The 14146-nt window shown below is 36.8% G+C and overlaps 1 long non-coding RNA gene across 2 annotated transcripts in view; it reads left to right on the top strand.

The window, feature by feature from the left end:
* LOC123335116 overlaps positions 1-14146 on the top strand; it is a 214171-nt gene that overhangs the window by 83628 nt on the left and 116397 nt on the right. The window contains exons 1-2 of one of the 2 annotated variants that reach the window (XR_006553457.1): positions 1432-1484; positions 2551-2676. This is a non-coding gene — a long non-coding RNA (uncharacterized LOC123335116). Of the gene's footprint in view, positions 1-1431; positions 1485-2550; positions 2677-14146 lie in introns of those variants that run through there. The other variant, XR_006553456.1, reaches the window with a different exon arrangement.

The raw sequence follows: 14146 nt of genomic DNA, 5'->3' as shown, positions 1-14146 counted from the left end.
CCTAAAGGCTGAGGTGCCTGATATGGAGCTCAAATGCTGAGCTCAAGTGATTCAGGGAAAATAACTACCTTTGTGATCCTTCCTGATAATGGATTCTTGTGGTCAGCCTGTGGTTTTTCCTTAGAGGGATCATCTATATTTTTCTTACCTATCTTGACGTTGTCTTTTCCCCTTTTGTTGTGAAGATTTTGATTATCCACTTTTCGGGTTCCTTTCAAAAGGAATTATTTCATATGTAGTTGTAGATTTCTTGTGTCTATTGGTGGAGGTAAGTTTGGGATCTTCCTATGTCACCATCTTCAACCTTTCCTACCATATTTTAATTTTTGTTCATTTTTATCAACAATTATTTTTTCGATCTATACATTTCATTTTGAATATCTTTGGCATATTCAAAAATTAAGTATGTAATGGACATTATAGACATTCCAGTAATACACTAGTTTATAAGTATAAAATAAAGTTATCAAAAGCAATGACCAGCATAATCCAAAAATTGTTAAGAAAACACACAAAAAGGAGAAAACACACAGGATCTGAATTAATCCACTTTCTAAGGATATAACATGTGATGAATGTTGGTCTGCAGGCCCCTAATTGTAAATTTCAAACTTCTGTACATATCAAGTTTCCATAAATTTGTGAATCCTTCACAATAAATTCTAAATCTCTTGGACAAAGATTATGAAAGTCAATTCAAATGTAAATTGACTGACTTTTCCAGACTTTTATGAAAGTCAACAACCCCACCGGATATGTACCTTAGCATGCCAATCAGGATGATTCCATAATTTATCATCTTTGGCTAGGGAAGTATCTGATATAAGCAAACAAAAGGAGAATGATAAGAGGCCTAAGCAAAAGAAATTGGTATTTTTTTCATACTGAGTTCTCTCTTGAGTGCAGCTTTGAAAAATATATGAAGTTCCCTGTAATTGCTAAATTGTTTATCTGGAAATATTTTTGAATTTGTACCAGTCCCTGCTCCCCTCATATCTAGATGCCCTAGTCACTGTTTATATTTCTAAACAGTTTGACTAGTTCCATAAGAATGTTGCTGAAGTTTGCCACTTATTTTATCTTCATTCAAATGTTTTATCCTACTCTTCCACCTTTAAGTTTATTACCTTTCACACAGATTGTATCTACTTGATATATAGCCAACTTTGCTTATCTCACCTACAGGTTTGATCTTTTGCTGCTGCTGCTAAGTCACTTCAGTCGTGTCCGACTCTGTGCGACCCTAGAGACGGCAGCCCACCAGGCTCCCCCGTCCCTGGGATTCTCCAGGCGAGAACATTGGAGTGGGTTGCCATTTCCTTCTCCAATGCATGAAAGTGAAAAGTGAAAAGGAAGTCGCTCAGTTGTGTCTGACTCTTGGTGACCCCATGGACTGCAGCCTACCAGACTCCTCTATCCATGGGATTTTTCCAGGCAAGAGTACTGGAGTGGGGTGCCATTGCCTTCTCCGGATCTTTTGCTAAGTATGCCCAAATCAAACAGTTGTGTACAGACAATATCCTGGCAAACTAGGAGCATTCATCTTAAAACAGCAATCAATTGAGACACAAATGCTCAGAGAATCCATTTTACAGGGAGAAATAAGTTAAATCAGTTGTTAATACTTGTATCTTAAAAAATGCCATATAATTTGATATGGTATGGAATCCTGTAGTCCATCTAGGATCACCCATCTATGTTTATTAGTGTAAAAAGAAATTCCATTAGGAGAAAAATTTGCATTTCCAAATTATTCCCCAAATTATTTACAACATTTCTTTATATAATACCTAATATTTATAAAGCTATCACTTGTTTTCAAGTCACTTTAACGTAGGTGATTTGTTAAACATCTCCTTATTTTTTTTTTTATTACAGTTTCCTCTTTGTAATAGTTGTAGAGCCATTCACGTACACCAGTGTTTCCTAAAAAGTAGTTTAAAAACTACTAGTATCCTTAAAAAAGTTAGTTAATATTTCAAAATTTTTCAAAACAGAATTTTGTGAGTAAGTAAATTTGAAAAGTTTATGTTAACAAAGCTAAATGGAATTCTTAGGTCAAAACTCCTTGAAACATTTAATAGGTTAATGTGCTATGTTATTCTTCGAGGAGGTAGCTCACTTATACAGTTTTCCCAGAATTATTCGATTTAATAATTTGTTTTCAAAGAATATTTAAGGACCCTAGAATTCTTCAGTGCACATTTTGGTGAAAGCTGTTAATAGTGTCTGTTCCACTTATTAGCTTTTTCTTTTTTTAAGATTTAAAAAATTATTTATTTTTAATTGTAGGATAATCATTTTACAATATTGTATTGATTTCTGCCATACGTCAACATGTACATCATCATACGTAAAAATAGATCGCCAGTGGAAATTTTCTGTATGACTCACGGAGCTCAAACCAGTGCTCTGTGACAACCTAGAGGGTTGGGATGGGGTGGGAGTGGGGAGGGAGGTTCAAGAGGGAGGGGACATATGTATATCTATGACTGATTCTGATATATGGCAGAAACCAACTTATTAATTTTACAATTCTCTCCTCTTCAGGGAACAACTGTTGTTTTTTAGTATTACCTCCTGAAAATATGATTTCAGTCACTGCAAAGGCATCCAACACAACGGAAACTGCGGGGAGGAGGACAGTGGAAACATCCGGTATTTTACCGCTAGGAGGTAGTTACTAAGAGTTCTTAAAGATGAGCCCCCGTGTGTGTTACGGTCAGTGCGCCTCTGGCATCGCTGCTCTGAAAGGAGTTGTCTCTCAGCCAACTGAGGTCAGATTTTAGGTCCCACGGTGTTCCTGGGTTTACTGGGGGCCTCAGCATTTAAAAGCCACCATATCCAGGGCCAGGCATTCGAACCCTGGACTGAGAATCTTTCATTTCTGCTGCTTCCCCTCAACATATTTTCAGATATACTTCAACTCTCCCTGGAGGGCAACCTCCTCAAACTTCGAATTTTGTTACTTTCATATGACCCATTACACAGAACTTTAATGACTCATCAGAAACAGCCTCTGAGTTTTTGCAACAGTGTTTACTCTTCCTTGAAAAGAATGAAGATCTAGCAATTAAAACTCTCCATTGGGAGAAGATAAATATTTCATTCTTGCTGCATTACCATCTCTCAAAGTTTCTGGCCCAAGCAGCCATAAATGAATAAACAAATGAGTAGATAAATAAATAAATACTTAAATATGTAAGAGAGAAATGTTAGGAAATAAAACAAGTAGTCTGTCTTTACTGATCACTTTGCCAGTCCTGTCTTTGGTGGGATACCCAGTGACAGCAAGAACGAGTCTTAATATGCATACAAGATATTCGCTTTCATCCCAAATCAACATCTCTTTTAGATCTGTTTAAAAGAAAACGTTTATTTCAGTGAGGCACAGGTACAGAAAAGCAGCTGTCTAAACTCACACTGCTAGTAAGACAAGCTAGACTTTATGTGACTCCTATCTTTGGGCTCTTGGCCTAATGCTTTGTGTAAGACAGCTTTCCTCTGTGTGAGCTCACATATTTCTTTGTGCCTCTCTTATGTTAATATTCTCAAATCAGTATACAATCAATTTCCTGTTAAAGTGCATGTTCCTTAACTCCTCAGAGCAAGGACTGCATTAGCAATTTTTATTTTTTAAAAACTGTCTAAAATGCACAAGGCAGAACTTAATTGTTTGCTGAACATTTTGAATGAATAAGCCCCAGGGGATCTAGACTGCATTTATTTATTTTAGAATAAATCCTGGACTAAGATGTGGTTTGACTCGCTTATATATAGGAGTCTTAAACCGTAAGCTGGACTAGCTATCATTTTGACCTGGACTCTCTCTCTCCTTCAATGTATTTATTCCAATTAGCTGATAAACTCACAGAGGTCAGATGTGGAGCACAGCTAGACTGTTCTCTGGAGACTAGAAACGCTCATAGTAAATTCTTACTAAATGCTGCTTCTTGTTGGTGACGATGACATAGTTTATCATTTCCAGTTAACTTCTTGCAATATGAGTTGTTTCATTATGACAAAATTTACAATAATATTAGGTACTAGTGCTTCCAGCCTGGGACTAATCACTGTGATGATTAGACACAAGGCTATGACAGTGGTTTGCAGGCAGAAATTAGCATGAGAACAGTCCTTGTGTGAACACGCAGAGAGGTCAATATTACATGATTATAAATTAGCTTGGTGGACTGGTGTGGTCATTAGCTCAGTCGAGTGTTCCTATTTCATATAATTGTTTGCTGCACCTGAATTAATTTGAGTGTTTAAATCCTGCATATTAATTCTGTGCTGCAGGATGTAAGGCTTTGGACTAATCCCTATAATACTCTTTAGTATAAACACCTTAATCAAGCAACAGCTTTATAATTAGTTCTACTTACAGGCTGGATATAATTTACTAGTTTTACAGATCATAAGTTACCACAACTTTTTAATCATAGTAATTATGCTTTAGAATGTAAGCATAAATGGACTTTTCTAGTTTATTCCAAGAATGAAACCAAGGCAGTCAAAATCAGGAGATTAATAAAATCCAATATATGGATACACTTTGTATTTTTATGGCAGCTCAAGATCACTCATCCTTGGAATTTAATCACCAGATTACAGTAGGCTATTGAGCTGAGAAGGTGATTTTTTCTTTAAAAGGAAGCACAATTCTCTATTTATTACATATTTCTTTTGTTGGGTGTGAAAAATGCTGACATGATTTAATTTTATCACAGCAGTGCGTGCTCTGACAATATCCCTCTTGTGTACTAAACCTAGTAAGTAAATAATGGTTTAGTTACTAAGTATGTGCTGATCCATTTTTCTTTTTATCTGTTTTTTTCCCTAAGGATTTTAAAGTACAATCATTTCTGGCATTAAGACCATTTGTATGGTCAGGCTACACAATTTAGAGAGCAGCACTTTAAATTAAGTCTTAAATAAGCATTTAAATTAAATTTAATAAAGAGTTACTTATATTAATTAAAGTAAATTTATTTAAAATACTTTATTGAGGTTTAGGAATGTTATGAAAGATGAGACTCTTCTTATAATATTGCTAAACTTCAGTGGATATATATTATTGGATGAACCACTTGAAATATGAAATCACTGTCTTCATATGTCTTACTGAAATACTTATTTGAGATTTTGATACAAGTTCAATATAGAGGTAACTTTTTCTAAGAAAACTTCATGAAAATAGCTAAAACTTTTAGAGTTTCAATTCTAAAATCTATAATTATATCAGTTCAATTCAGTTCAGTCACTCAGTCGTGTCCGACACTTTGTTGACCCCATGAACGGCAGCACACCAGGCCTCCCTGTCCATCAACAACTCTCGGAGCCTACCCAAACTCATGTCCATCGAGCCTATCCAACCATCTCATCCTCTGTCATCCCCTTCTCCTCCTTCCCTCAATCTTTCCCAGCATCAGGGTCTTCTCAAATGAGTCAGCTCTTTGCATCAAGTGGCCAAAGTATTGGAGTTTCAGCTTCAATATCAGTCCTTCCAATGAACACCCAGGACTGATCTCCTTTAGGATGGACTGGTTGGATCTCCTTGCAGTCCAGGGGACTATCAAGAGTCTTCTCCAACACCGCAGTTCAAAAGCATCAATTCTTCGGTGCTCAGCTTTCTTTATAGTCCAACTCTCACATCCATACATGACCACAGGAAAAACCATGGCCTTGACAGTCAATGCTAAAATCTATAATTATATAAAATAATATATATGTATATACATAGTTATAAATACAATTTTGTGAAAATATATGTATATGTTTGTATACATGCAAATGTAAGTATGCTTTGTTAATAACAAAATATAGACAGTGCTCAAACAATTTATTCTGATCATTCTAAAAAATGGTTTTGGTTATCTTGTGGTGAATTCGTTCATAGTAAATTCTATTGATTATAAAAATAGGCAAAATAACTGACAGTGTTGTATGACAGGGTCAAAGGTTGCATATAAACCCAGTTAATTTAAGGGTGCTCTAAGACCATTTACAGTGATTAAATAATTATCTCATTTAGCATAATGATGTTTTCAGGTAGTTTATGATTAACTGGTATTATGGACAGTGATTTACTAAGCAACTACACCATTGTAACTCAGAAATCTTTCAGTTGGATATTTGAGGAAATTTTCAGAACTGAAGACAAATCCCTTAGGACAGAGAACAGACTGAAATGTCACCAAATTCTAGAATAAACAGCCTGGACAGAGAGAAGCTGATGTTAGCTGAAATCTTAGAGATTTCAGAAGGAAGATGTCACTTTAAGAACAGAGATGTATCCAGCTTGTCAAAGGAACTCTAAGTGAACAGTTCCTAGCTATAGGGAGTGGGATCTCCAAAGAATCCTTGAAGTCACTCATGAAAGCCTTAAATCTGTGAGATTTAGAAAGCACTAAACCAGCATGTATCAGTGTTTATCAGTGCTACCGGACTGGAAAAGGTCAGTTTTCATTCCAATCCCAAAGAAAGGCAGTGCTCAAACTACCACACAATTGCACTCATTGCACATGCTACCAAAGTAATGCTCAAAATTCTCCAAGACAGACTTCAACAGTATGTGAACTGAGAACTTTCAGATGCTCAAGCTGGATTTAGAAAAGGTAGAGGAACCAGAGACCAAATTGCCAGCATCCATTGGATCATCAAAAAAGCAAGAGAGTTCCAGGAAAACATCTACTCCTACTTTGTTGACTAAGCCAAAGCCTTTGACCATGTGGATCACAACAAACTGTGGAAAATTCTTTAAGGGGTGGGAATACCAGACCACTTTATCTGCCTCCTGAGAAACCTGTATGCGGGTCAAGAACCAACAGTTAGAACTGGACATGGAACAACAGACTGGTTTCAAATTGGGAAAGGAGTACATCAAGGCTGTATATTGTCACCCTGCTTATTTAAGTTATATGCAGAGTACCTCATGAGAAATGCTGGACTGGATAAAGCACAAGCTGGAATCAAGATTGCCAGGAGAAATATCAATAAGCCCATGCAGATAAGCTTATCAATACTGCTATTATGGCTAAAATATTTCTTACAACTAGATTTGGCATTTCTTGTTTCTTGTCTTACAACACTTCTTTTCTCTCTTTCCCATGACCTGGGAAGTCCCTGGTACAAAAGTTCCTCCCTGTTACTCTGGATGTTCCTCTGACTGCCCTTTTACTTTTCAGTTGCCCTCTACTTCTTCTTGAGAGATTTTACCAAGTCTTGATTTGACCCTGTTGGACACATATCTTGGACTTTGGGCCAGTCTCCTCCTCCTCTCAAATTAACCTTCTCTAATTAATCACCAGTTGCTTCTGGATGTTGTTTTCTGATTTCTGAAGTGACAGCTAAGTATTTGATAAGATTATTCTTCAAGTATTAGAGGTTGCAAAATATTTCTCTGATTCCTTTTCCCCGACTACATGTCCTCTTCCTCATTAGATGGAAGACACCTCAGTTCTTCAAAGAATTCTTAGGGCAGGATGTGGCTAAATTATATTTTCATGGGTTTTGAGCCATTATGAATAAAAGAATGATATCTAGGATAAAGGTGATCATGGGCCTTATACATGCTTGTCTTCACAGATAACATCCAGGGCTTCAAAATGAGGAATCATCTGAAATTATATTTTCAGGGAAACAGAGATGCTTAGCCAGCCAAAAGAAGACACAGTGAGGTTCTATTAGCCGAGTTTAGAGTTGAAGGGCAGTCTTGTGATTGCTTGTCTTCTAGTGGGTGCTCAAATAATGCTTCCAGAAAAGCATCTATTTCTGCTTTATTGACTATGCCAAAGCCTTTGACTGTGTGGATCACAATAAACTGTGGAAAATTCTGAAAGAGATGGGAATACCAGACCACCTGATCTGCCTCTTGAGAAATTTGTATGCAGATCAGGAAGCAACAGTTAGAACTGGACATGGAACAACAGACTGGTTCCAAATAGGAAAAGGAGTACGTCAAGGCTGTATATTGTCACCCTGCTTATTCAACTTATATGCAGAGTACATCATGAGAAATGCTGGACTGGAAGAAACACAAGCTGGAATCAAGATTGCCAAGAGAAATCTCAATAACCTCAGATATGCAGATGACACCACCCTTATGGCAGAAAGTGAAGAGGAACTAAAAAGCCTCTTGATGAAAGTGAAAGTGGAGAGTGAAAAAGTTGGCTTAAAGCTCAACATTCAGAAAACGAAGATCATGGCATCTGGTCTCATCACTTCATGGGAAATAGATGGGGAAACAGTGGAAACAGTGGCTGACTTTATTTTTCTGGGCTCCAAAATCACTACAGATGGTGACTGCAGCCATGAAATTAAAAGATGGTTACTCCTTGGAAGGAAAGTTATGACCAACCTAGATAGCATATTGAAAAGCAGAGACATTATTTTGCCAACAAAGGTTTGTCTAGTCAAGGCTATGGTTTTTCCTGTGGTCATGTATGGATGTGAGAGTTGGACTGTGAAGAAGGCTGAGCGCCAAAGATTTGAACTGTGGTGTTGGAGAAGACTCTTCAGAGTCCCTTGGACTGCAAGGAGATCCAACCAGTCCATTCTGAAGGAGATCAGCCCTGGGATTTCTTTGGAAGGAATGATGCTAAAGCTGAAACTCCAGTACTTTGGCCACCTGATGCAAAGAGTTGAATCATTGGAAAAGACTCTGATGCTGGGAGGGATTGGGGGCAAGAGGAGAAGGGGACAACAGAGGATGAGATGGCTGGATGGCATCACTGACTCGATGGACATGAGTCTGAGTGAACTCTGGGAGTTGGTGATGGACAGGGAGGCCTGGCGTGCTGTGATTCATGGGGTCGCAAAGAGTTGGACATGACTGAGCGACTGATCTAAGTGGGTGGACAAATACCACACATACCTGCAAATCTACACACAATGACCATACCCACAACTGAGGGGGTGGAGTTTCTCTCTTTCCACTGAGTGCTCAGATCTAAGGTTTTCAGTTGGACTCTTCAGTCCTATTTTAACTCAAAATGCTAAATCTATAAATATTTTTGTATTTAGTAGATTGAAATGGAGTACTAAAACTAAGGGAATATAACATGATTTATTCTCAGTTTTGTTGGTCTAAGGCCAGGAGGAAAGTAAGGGAAGCTTGTTTAACTAGTGTGACCCTTAGGTTTAATACACAAACTTTATCCTTTTATACATTTTATAAATTAAATTTTTGAATGTTAATGTTTTTTTCTGCTATTGTCTCTTTTTGTTCCAAACTATGTGTGAACTATGTATGGAAAATGAAGTAAAATGGACAAACTCCTCAAATTCCACTTTTATCTCTTTTGATTTCCTTATTGGCACAGCATTAGCTAGTCAGGAAAGACATCCTCTAGCAGCCTTTTGGGTGGTGGTCTTTGTTATAGGAAATCTTTTATTTCATTCTAGCAAAGAAATGAACCAATTTGATATGATCCTTTTATCCCAGAGAAAGGGCATTTCTTTATTTTCAAGGTTGTGCATTTTTTTCAACTGTAAAACACTCTCCACGACTGAAGCCATAATTATATGCACTTGTCAATCAATCTTAACCTACTACACTATAGTTATGGCATTTTATCTAAAAAGAGAAGGATTAAAGGCTTTGCATGAAATGAAAGGTACACACAGTCAGGGAAGTATAATGCATGTCATTAGCTATCTGGGAAGAGAGAAATGGACAGCGACAGATTACCAATATTTGATTTCTCGTAGGCATTAAAGAAGTATTTAAGGCTACCTACAAAATAATGTTAGGGAATTTGACACTTTGATTCCTATTTTGTTCTCTTGGCAATTATTTAAAAGAACTTCTTTATCCAGCAGCTACATGAATCAAATTTGAAAAGGATAACAGTTTAAAGGGAGATTAAGAAAGGGGGAAAAAAAAATCCTGTTTAAACTGAAGTGCCACAACTTCAGGAGAAGATTTTAAACTTTTTTTTTTCAAGCACATTTTATTTCTTTAGATACAGTGTTTGTGGTAGGTAAAGGTATCTGGAATAATTTTAAAATACACTTGCTGCCCTTTGAGTCTCTGAGAGGCACCATAGCAGTTGGGGAAGAAAAAGCATCTTATGGGAAGACAACAGAAAAAAAAGCCAAGACTGAAGTGGTGAACTTATTTTCTCAGAAAGATTGGTATGATGAGACGTGCCAGCTGTGTTATACATTAAAAAATATTGGAATAACACTAGGCCAGTCTCAAGAAGCAAAACTGTATCTGATGTCCTCTAGAATTGCTTTTTTGAAGTGAGCCTTGCTGATCTACAGAACAATGGAATAGCATTTAGAAAATTGAAAATTATTAATAAAAACGTTCTCAGAAAAACACTGCCTGTGTAATTCCCATGAAATGAATTTTGTTTTTGAAAGAAGTATTGCACATTGGAAAACACCCGAAGACCATACTTGAAGCATCTGTCATCAAAACAACTTATAGTTACTAAGTTTGTCTCTTCTATGTGGGCTTTTAATCAAAAACTTCAAGAGTTCAATTCAGGAACTAGTTGTGCTCAGCTCCGAGAGATTTGCGAAATCCAGAATAAGATAATGGAAATAGTGACCTGAAAAAGGCAGAAAAATGACTTGAAGAAGTAGTCAATAGCTGATCCCAAACACCACTGGGGACAGAATAGCAAAGGCTGGTCATCTATTTACCTGCTCCATGACCTGTTGGTTGGAAAAGTAAACTGTGAAATGGTAAAATTGAGAAACTTCACAATGAAGGTGGTGGTTTTGTTAGTGACTCAGTGTCTTAGGCTCTTTATTAAATAGAAATGATGAGAGTCCAGACAAGGAATTCAGGCTCTTTTGCCATGGAATTCTCAAGGCAAGAATCCTGGAGTTGGTTGCGAATCCCTTTTATTCCCAAACTAGGAATTGAACCCAAGTCTCCTGTGTTTTAGGCAGATTCTTTATTGATTGAGCCACTAGAGAAACTGTAATTAGAGGGAACAAAAACAAGTAACAGGTTCTGTTGTTTGCTCCCTGCTTCTGGAGGAGTGCAGGCTGGCTTCTTAAAGAGGATGAGGGTAGCGACAGATTAGTGTGTTGGTCAGAGGGGTAGTTTAGGTGGTCTGTCCACCCTCTTGGTAATGCTGTGTACAGGATTCAACTGCTGTACCCTACATTTGTTCCTGGCACCTCAGAAGTTAGCCTTGTTATCTGATTCATGATTTGTATCAACAGTGCTTGCGTGCAGTTATTTTTAGTCCCTTACAGTTTCTTTGCATTCTGTTGCTCCAAGAGACGTTTGTCCAAGTACAGGCACTCCAGTATAAGGGTCCCAAGTCCCAGCCTGTCATTTTGGAAAACTTTTTGGATAAGACAGATGCTTATATTGAGTTCTGATGGTTGAGTCCCAGTATGTGTTTAAAACTTAGAACTTTTAAATAATAAAAAAAAAGTTCTTATTAGCAAAAATGATACAGCAATAATCAGTATGCTGGCTCTTATGCAAATATCCTGCTAGAATTTGGCTTGGATTTGAATTAAATCTATAGATCAGTTTGGGAAGAACCAACATTTTGATGATGCTGACTCTTCCGACTCATTGGAGTAAATTTCTCCATTTTTTACCTCTTCTTTAATCCTTACTAATTTTCTGTACTTTTCAAAGTAAAAGCTCTTATAAAACTTTTGTTAAATTGATTCCTGAAGAGTTTATAAATTCACTATTATCATGAAAAGAATTTAAAATTTTTTCATTTTTTATCATTCACTTATAGTATTTAAAATGCTTATAGCATGTAAACATGTTAAAAATGAATTTTATATCCCTTTATCTCCAGTGAAATTACTAATTTTTGTGATTAGTTCATACAGTTGCTTTCTAGATACCTTAGGTTTTTTTCTTAGCCATCAAATCACTTTCAAATAAAAGCTTTTGTGCTGCACTCAATATGCCAGCAAATTTGGAAAACTCAGCAGTGGCCACAGGACTGGAAAAGGTCAGTTTTCTTTCCAATCCCAAAGAAAGGCAATGCCAAAGAATGTTCAAACTACCACACAATTGCACTCATCTCACATGCTTGTAAAGTAATTAAAATTTTTCAAGCTAGGCTTCAGCAGTACTTGAACCATGCACTTCCAGATGTTCAAGCTGGTTTTAGAAAAGGCAGAGGAACCAGTGATCAAATTGCCAACATCTATTGGATCATTGAAAAAGCAAGAGAGTTCCAGAAAAACATCTATTTCTGTTTTATTGACTATGCCAAAGCCTTTGACTGTGTGGATCACACAAACTGTGGAAAATTCTGAAAGAGATGGGAATACCAGACCACCTGACCTGCCTCTTGAGAAATCTGTATGCAAGTAAGGAAGCAACAGTTAGAACTGGATATGGAACAACAAGCTGGTTCCAAATAGGAAAAGGAGTACGTCAAGGCTGTATATTGTCACCCTGCTTATTTAACTTCTATGCAGAGTACATCATGAGAAACGCTGGGCTGGATAAACCACAAGCTGGAATCAAGATTGCCGGGAGAAATATCAATGACCTCAGATATGCAGATGACACGACCCTTATGGCAGAAAGTGAAGAAGAACTAAAAAGCCTCTTGATGAAAGTGAAAGAGGAGAGTGAAAAAGTTGGCTTAAAGCTCAACATTCAGAAAACGAAGATCATGGCATCTGGTCCCATCACTTCATGGGAAATAGATGGGGAAACAGTGGCTGACTTTATTTTTGGGGGCTCCAAAATCACTGCAGATGGTGATTGCAGCCATGAAATTATATTTTGTAAGAAAATCATCCAAAACATAAACAAAACTTGTATGACTCATAAAAAATAAAAAAATGGCAAAATTTGAGGCGATCCTTCACAAAAGTAGTAATGCAAATGGCCAATCACCGTAGAAAAGATGTTCAAATCAGTCACCAGGGAAAACAAATTGAAAACACAATTAGATGTCAGTATACACTTACTCGAATGGCTTAAATTTTAAAAGCTGACCATATCAAGCAAATATTGGTGAAAACGTGGTGCAGCTAGAACTCTTATACATCAATAATAGAAGTAAACATGCTACAGTCACTTTATAAAACTGTTTTGCAGGTTCTAATAAGTTAACATACACCTAGTATGGGGACCCAGTCTTTTAACTCCTAGTATTTATTAAATTCCACACAAATATTTGTACACAGATGTTTATAACACTTGTACTAATGGAAGCTTCAAACTTGAAACCATTCAAAAATCCATCAATGGGTGACTGGTTAACCAAAATATGGTATATTCATACAATGGAATGCGACTCAATGATAAAAGGAAATGAACTACTGCTGCATCTAATAACATAGATTAATCTCAAAATCAGTATGCTGAGTGACCCCAGTTTGGTCTTTTTCATCATTATAGATTTTTTTCACCTTACAAACATATATATATGGATGTGTGTGTGAAATCATACATCATTTCTACCTAGAGATTCACCAATAAGCTTGTTATTTTTTTCAGATGACAAACAAATTTTGGCTTTGTTGATTTTCTTCTTTTTTGTTTTGTATTCTATTGATTCTGAATTTTTAAAAATTGTTTAGTTTATTATATTGCTTATTTACTTTCTTTTTACTTATTCTTCTTTTGCTAGCTTCTTGTGAAGGTAGCTTTAGTCTTTTTCCAATATAAGCATTTAAAAATTTAAATTTCCTTCTCATAACTGTTTTCACAACATCCCCTGAAATGTGCAAAAACTATGTTTCATTAGCATTCAATTAGCAATATTATATAACTTGCTTTTAACTTGTTACTTTGCTGATGGGTTTCCAAATATTTGGGGATTAGTCTACTCAATGTCACCCCACTCCAGTACTCTTGCCTGGAAAATCCCATGGACAGAGGAGCCTGGTAGGCTGCAGTCCGTGGGGTTGCTAAGAGTTGGACACGACTGAGTGACTTCACTTTCACTTTTCACTTTCATGCATTGGAGAAGGAAATGGCAACCCACTCCAGTGTTCTTGCCTGGAGAATCTCAGGGATGGTGGACCCTGATGGGCTGCCGTCTATGGGGTCGCACAGAGTTGGACACAACTGAAGCGATTTAGCAGCAGCAGCAGCAGCAGCTACTTATCTTACTGTTGATTTATAATTAAATTCCATTATGGAAAGAGAACATCCTCTGTGTGATTGAAATTCTTTGAAATTTGC

Source organism: Bubalus bubalis, chromosome 9 (assembly GCF_019923935.1).
Source record: "Bubalus bubalis isolate 160015118507 breed Murrah chromosome 9, NDDB_SH_1, whole genome shotgun sequence".
Lineage (NCBI taxonomy): Eukaryota > Metazoa > Chordata > Mammalia > Artiodactyla > Bovidae > Bubalus > Bubalus bubalis.
Note: the sequence above shows the minus strand (reverse complement) of the source record. Positions and strands in the feature narration are given on the sequence as shown.